Source organism: Eriocheir sinensis, chromosome 15 (genome assembly GCF_024679095.1).
Source record: "Eriocheir sinensis breed Jianghai 21 chromosome 15, ASM2467909v1, whole genome shotgun sequence".
Taxonomy (NCBI): domain Eukaryota; kingdom Metazoa; phylum Arthropoda; class Malacostraca; order Decapoda; family Varunidae; genus Eriocheir; species Eriocheir sinensis.
In genome coordinates, this window is record NC_066523.1 from 20,174,331 (window position 1) to 20,181,873 (window position 7,543).

Genomic DNA, 7,543 nt, shown 5'->3' on the forward strand with positions numbered 1-7,543 from the left:
TGATCTTAAGAATGTTTTTGTTCCATGCACCTTAGATGTCTATCCCCCATTGCATGTCGTTCTTCCCCCCTCACCTCGCCAGGGTTTTCCCTTTGTTCTCTCTCAAAATCTTCGGCCACCCAGCCGGAGACCCTCTGTTTCTGCCTGTCGAAATTATTGTCTCGAAGCTGGGGCCTTCCCACCCTCTGTCCCTTGGGCCTCAGCACTTTACTTTCCTCTCCCAGCCCTACCACGAGCCCTCCTCGCCCTCCCTTCTGTACACAGGAACTCCCTAATAAATTGGTGTTTATTCCACAGCTCTGGGGAACGCGATGAGGCACGTAGCCCCGAGAGGCTGCTCTTTCCCTCCTACACTTCCTAAACAAAATTCATTGGTTCTGTCTCTCATTACGTCTCACTGATTCGAAGGGTACACAGGCACAGGTAAGATGAGAAGGGAAGCTTCAGCGTTTCCAGAAGTGGAGTGATTCGCTTTGGACAATCAACATCCTCCAATCTCCCGGCTGACGAAAAGCGTTGTGCATGTCAAAAATTTGATAAAATCAACAAAAAGCGAAAGCTAGAGGTAAAAGAGACTTTTAATTTAGCCATTACAAAATAATAATGGTGAAGAACTCACGTCGACTTAGACAGTGTCTCTGGTTTTGGTGGCTTAATTAAGTTAATTGCATCTTCCTAACTTATTTATTTTTACTTATGACCATTGGAATTGTCGCTGTCAATAGAAATATTTTAATTTGTCATAATTTTCAATAAACTTTAGTAGTTGAAAGTATATTTTAAAGAAACGAAACGCTTAATGCATCAAGATGGGTCGGAATGAACGAGTAACAGTGCCAAGCCTTTCGTCCAAGTTACGGATGCTGCCCATCACTGTGCTTCGAGAAGTAAACACTAACGTAGGAGTACACGACAAGTATACACTGACTCTCTGGCAGCTCCTTGATCAATCTGAACACCTCAAAGGAAGGTGTCAGAGTCATGTGACACAAAAAATATCAACATAATTATACTGTTCAACAAACTGTTCATGTTAAACTAAAGCTCTAGCGCTGCCTCTTCCTGGGGATGGCTGACACGACATTCAGTGATGAGCGACACGACGCGTCAGCCGAGGGCGGGGCCTGAACCGTCGCCTTCCTCGGCCAGGATAATTAACCAAACGAAAAGTTAATCAGAATCTCACGCAGACGATTGTAACTTTTTTTTCGAAATGTTGCATATATCGGCAACAATAGACGCCGCTCCAGTCCCGGCCATCACACAGAAAATTGGCTTTTGGTGCCGCACTACGCCTCGCCACGTAACCAATAAACGCACCATATTTTTTTTGGAATTCTCTTACTCCTTTTTTTATGGGGCGGCGGCACACTGTGCGCCTTTTTCAATATATTTTCAGGCCCAGTCCTGCCTGTCTCTGTTTACGTATGTACATAAAAAAAAGATCAACACACGGTTCGGAAATCATAAATAAATATTTTCCTCGTGCGTTCATCCCAGGCGCGACGATCCGTTCATCTTGCTGCACCCCCGCCATCCCTCACCCCCTCCACCGCCGCCACCACTACCACTACAACCACCACCACCACCACCACGCAGAGCACCCTCACCCTTGCCTATTCACTCACACCGTCACCGTCGACCCTCACGCTGCAGGCCGCCGGTCACCTCCATGCGTCACCATCGCCCTATCCACAACCCCACCGCCCGGCCTTCCACCCGTATGTATGTTCTTACGCATTCCACCTCCATCCGCTGCTCCGCCCCCTCACACGCCCGCCGCCCCCTCCCTCGCCCACGGGAGAAACCTGCCACACTCTCTGTCCTGAATATATTTCCCGCAACTCTGCCTCGGATATATGACTCAAAATTTATGGCTGAAGCATAAATCTGCAGGGAAAAGAGAAAGATTTTACTTTATTAACTACGGAAAAATGAAGTCGACTTAAAGATGTTTGCTTGTTACAATCAGGGAGATCAAGATGCACAACGAAGATATCACGACCGAAATAGAATGCTTTTAGGCCTATTTCGAGAAAACACACGCAGCAATAATATACAGGAGATGGCCCTAGATTATGGCCTGAAAAATGAGTGTGTGTTCATTCCGTCTGCGAGCACACTGACTACTATTAATTATCGATGTCCACGTCAATTTTCGTTACACATTGAGGTAATTTCCTGATCTATTCCTTTCTTGCGAATTTTTGTCATTCACAATAATAAATTTTTAAATGTGCTCCTCTCTCTCTCTCTCTCTCTCTCTCTCTCTCTCTCTCTCTCTCTCTGATACTCAATCCGTCAACCCTTTATCTCTCACTTTCTCCATTTCCGTCCAATCTCCCTTCATCCAGTTTCCTCCTTCCTTTTCGGGTCATGTCAAACCGGTTTGGGGTAAATTGGATCTTTGGGAGACCTTGAGCCTGTTACAGTTTTATAGACACTCATTTCCCAATTAACGATCTGGACGTCGCCGGGAATAAAGTGATTTCGTGCGGATTTCGGTTAGAGTAAATGTTTATTTCGCACAGTGAGCCTTTGAAGCATAGAGAAAACAGCTACACGGTTACATAATATCTGACAAACACTCTTCAAATGACGGAAAGGCGCGATTTATACAGAGAGAAATATTGCAATCAGCATTTTCAGGCGACAGAAACTCCGCAAACTATTTTTTTCTTATGTCTCCCACCAGCGCCATGCCCAATTTAAACTGATTATATTTTGTAAGACCCATATAGGTAGAAAAAAATAGCATAACCTCATGAGTGAATCCAGTTTGCTTATAGTGTGCCCTTGTGTATCACTCACTCATGACCCCAAGAAAACATAGCCTCGCCACTGTCCAGTTTACCCAGTCTCCTTCCTTATTTTATTTCCTAGGTATAAGGCCTCAACGAAGAAGCCATACGAAAAGAAACGCAACACTGAAGAATATTAAAAAATTGGGAGCAAGAAATTATATACGTGTGGTTACGCCCTATGAAGCCGTGAGGTGCTAGGCCAGACACAGCCACCACCCCGACATATTGACGAAAGAAATAGAAGCAAGAAATAGGAGCAAGAAATAGCACGAAGCTGGAGCAAGAAATAGGACCAAGAAACTATTATACATTTGGTTACGCCTGATTGAGCCGTAAGGTGTTTTTAATAGGCCAGACACAGCCACCACTCCAACACACTGATGAAAATTATCTCCTCCATCAATAACAAGTCCAAAGCTATGTGCCTCTTTCCCCCACGAATGACCTTTTTTTTGGTAGCGATACATGAAATTTAACGTAGTTGTCCATTGAACAGTTTTCTATTAATGCCGGCTTTCGCCTCAACAGGGTAAACTTACGTATCCAACACACACACACACACACACACACACACACACACACACACACACACACACACACACACACACACCGAAACAGGGTAACATAAGTATTCACCCCACATTGATATATAGATAGATAGATAAGCTTATTGGCCATAACATACAATAAGTTATTATAAAACAGTAATACAACATAATGGTCCCATATAAATAACACCAGAAACAAACGATGAAATAAAATCTAAATACGTAAACACTTCACACGCAAAACAGTGATACTAGGGGATAAAAAAAAAATTAAAAAACAAACAAACACCGAAGCTCACATAACTACGTCACCTCCTCAACTCGCACACACACACACACACACACACACACACACAGAAACACACACACGTCATGTCGACCTCACACACAACGTAGCTGCCACAGGTCATCTTGTTTACACTCTCCCTCACTTTCCCCTCACAGTCTCCCATTTCTTCAAGGAACATTCTGTGAAATATAGTAAAAATATAGTGAAATGCAGTGCGATTGTTGCGCCAAGGAGGGTAGTGATGGCTGTGTCGCCGTGGGCTGTGTACCCGCGGGGAATCCACGTACCATCCTACGAACACGCCCTTCCCACGGATATCTTAGCCCCCTGAACCCAGCCTCCAACATTTTGTGCTTCCTTTTTAAGTAGTTTTTTTCTGTATAATACATCTTTAATGGGGACATTTTCAGTCTAACGGCTGTTACGAAAAAAATAAGCCATTTAAATAATAATAATAATAATAATAATAATTAGTAGAAGTAGTAGTAGTAACATCATTATCATCATTCTTTTAATTTTATCATTATTATTTCACACAGTCACTTTAAGCCAGCCTTCTTCACGCTAAGCAGCATAACACCGTAACATACTATGATAAAGTGATATTTGATGAGTTTTGCAGCGAACACATGCAGGAAAACAACAATATAAATGTATGAAGACTGGTGAGGTGCAACAGAGAGAGAGAGAGAGAGAGAGAGAGAGAGAGAGAGAGAGAGAGAGAGAGAGAGAGAGATGGGGTGGAGGGTAGACGGGGGTGACGCGGGGCTCACGCACGTCACTCCACCCTCCCAGAGCTGTCTCAACTTCGGGAACTGTCAGTCAAGAAAGGAGGAAGCGAGTAGGAGGAGAAGGAGAAAGAAAAGGAGGAGGAGGAGGAGGAGGAGGAGGCAATGGAGGGAGTTATGGAGTGGTGACGATAGCAGTTTCAGGAAAGAGTGGATGAAGGAAAAGAACGAGATTTAAATTCAAGACATGAAATGCATCTAAATTCTACTCCCAATTTTAACATTTTCGTCGTGGACGAAATAATCTTTTGAGTGAATGATGGCTTTTCTTATCTCAGTTCAATAAAAGAAAGGAGAAGCATCTTCTATTTTATTCGTTTTTTCATATCTATAACGGACGAAGACAACTTTTCCCGTCGATAAAATATGTAGAACTCTGGGAAAATTATTCAAGTAGATTGACCAATTTGCTTAACAATACCTATCAATGTAATCAGTGTAGACGAGGCCTTTGGGGAAGATCCATTATGAAAACAAACGTCCATCTCGCACACGCCTGAGAAACGATCCGCGACACAAATCAAAAGATTTGTACCAATAAATCAGGGAAACATGGAGTTGTGTAGAATATGATTTTGGATTATGTTATAAAACAATACTGCAGGCAGTTCTGATATTATTAATAATAATAATAATAATAATAATAATAATAATAATAATAATAATAATAATAATAATAATAATAATAATAATAATAATAATAATAATAATAATAATAATAATAATAACAAATATTGATAAATTATGGTATTTCTTCCATTCTTATGAAATCAAAAATATAGAAAGCTTTTTGCAGCATTACGTGACCATGTTTCCTAACTAACGGATAGTCCTCCCAGGATTACAAACAAAGGAGTTATATGTGCGTGTGGCCACGAGCAGGCTTTGCTGCTAGTGGCGGTGGCGGTGGAGGTAGTGTGGGAGAGCTGCATAGTGCGTGCACCACGGAACCGTTAACACAGGGAACAGTGCCGCCTCCGATCTCCCCGGACAGAGGGCCACACACGGGGCCGCGGCGCCGCATCCACCGCCGTTCAGCCACACGTGCCACAAGTGGACTGAGATTCGTCACTCTAAGTCTAAAGTTATATCGCACTCTTGAAATGACATTATACAGCATGAATGACGTTTCTTGTTTAGAATGAGCTATAGATGAAAGCGATTCATTCTTTTCTTCTCCCTCAACTTTAACTTTCAAGTACATATGGCTTTTAGCTTCAAACTATTAAGTTAATGGGACAAAAATTAACAAAAGCTCCAAAATATTGTATTTCAACAATCAATGAGACTCAAATCTCTTTCGGTTGAGCTAATCTTATATATACACTGCTGAGGCATTACACATCTACTCATGAAATTGTTTAAAATAACAGAGCTGGCGTTAATTAAATCATGTAGGTATTGTACAGTGAGATTACGGATTTCTTCTCTCAAAAAAACACACACAAACAAGCATTTAAACAAACATCCGTACATATATACAAGCACACACACACACACACACACACACACACACACACACACACAAGCTAAATTACTAACTAACAAGCAAACAAGAAAATACAACCACATGACTTTCTACTTCCCATACTGTGTACTATTTTTTACTCAAGGACCCTCGCAACTCCTCCCACTTCGCTAAAACCAAATTCCCACACACAACGCAAAACCATGCAGCACACGCCACCTGTGTAACACCCCCACCCAATGCCTCCTCGGGAAAACATCAATAACTTCGATGCCCCACAAAAATGTTCACCATCCTGTACAAGAAACGAAACTAACAGGCGGATTATGACACTCTTAGAAGCAGATGAAAAACATAAATATTTTAATAAACCAGAAGAAGAAGAAGAAAAAGAAGAAGAAGAAGAAGAAGAAGAAGGCGAAGACGAAGAAGACGAAGACGAAGAAGTAAATATAATGGTGACAATGAAAATAAAAACAACAAAAATAATAACAGTAATAACACTAATAATAATAATAATAATAATAATAATAATAATAATAATAATAATAATAATAATAATAATAATAATAATAATAATAATGATAACAATAAATGCTTAAAGCCTAAAAAAACATCCTTGACCCAATTTTCCACCGTCTGTCAGCATGGGAAAGTCGCGTTGGTTATTCCCAGAACGCTTCCCTTTAATAATCACAACACGGTAAGGATAAAAAAAAGTCTGATAATCAGCTTAGGAAATCATCAATCCGCATATTTTGTTTCTTTGGTACCTTTCCCGCACCACAAGTTAAAAGAGAGGAATGTGAAGGAGAATCTAAACCACGATATAATGAAATGAAACAAAGAATACTTCTAACCAAAATGTTAGTTCTCTCTCTCTTTCTTCTCTCTCTCTCTCTCTCTCTTCTCTCTCTCTCTCTCTCGGCGTTACGCAAGAAGAATTAAGCACAATTAAGGATCAGCCAAAAGGCCCAACACGCTCTTGAGAGTTAGTGAAGGATCGTTACTGAGAGAGAGAGAGAGAGAGAGAGAGAGAGAGAGAGAGAGAGAGAGAGAGAGAGAGAGAGAGAGAGAGAGAGAGAGAGAGAGAGAGAGAGAGAGAGAGAGAAACAGACAGACAGACAGACAGACACACACACACACACACACACACACACACACACACACACACACACACACACACACACACACACACACACACACACACACACACATCCACAGAAAAAGAAATGAAAAAATAAACAATAAAATGAGAAAAAAACGGAATAAACGTAATGATGGAGAAGCGGAGAAAGAGGAAGAGGGAGACGAGAAGAAAGGGAGGGAGGGAGGAGGAGAGGAAGAGAGAGAGGCATTCGGATATTGGATGAACTGGATTAAGGGAGAGGGAGAGGGAGGGAGCCGAAAAAGCGAAGTAGCTCAGGACGGGATACTCGCCCTAAGAATCAACACTAATGGATTTCCGTCAGCCAGGTAGTTCAGAGTCTTGGTATTTACAGGTGAAGGGAACTTGTGCCACAGAGACATTGAGCCAGTCTCCAGAACAACACAGTGTCATTGCAAGCGTGTAAACTAACTATAATTCCATGTGCGTCAAGTTTTATTGAAAGCACCCGATTATAAAGACACTCCTGTACCATTTC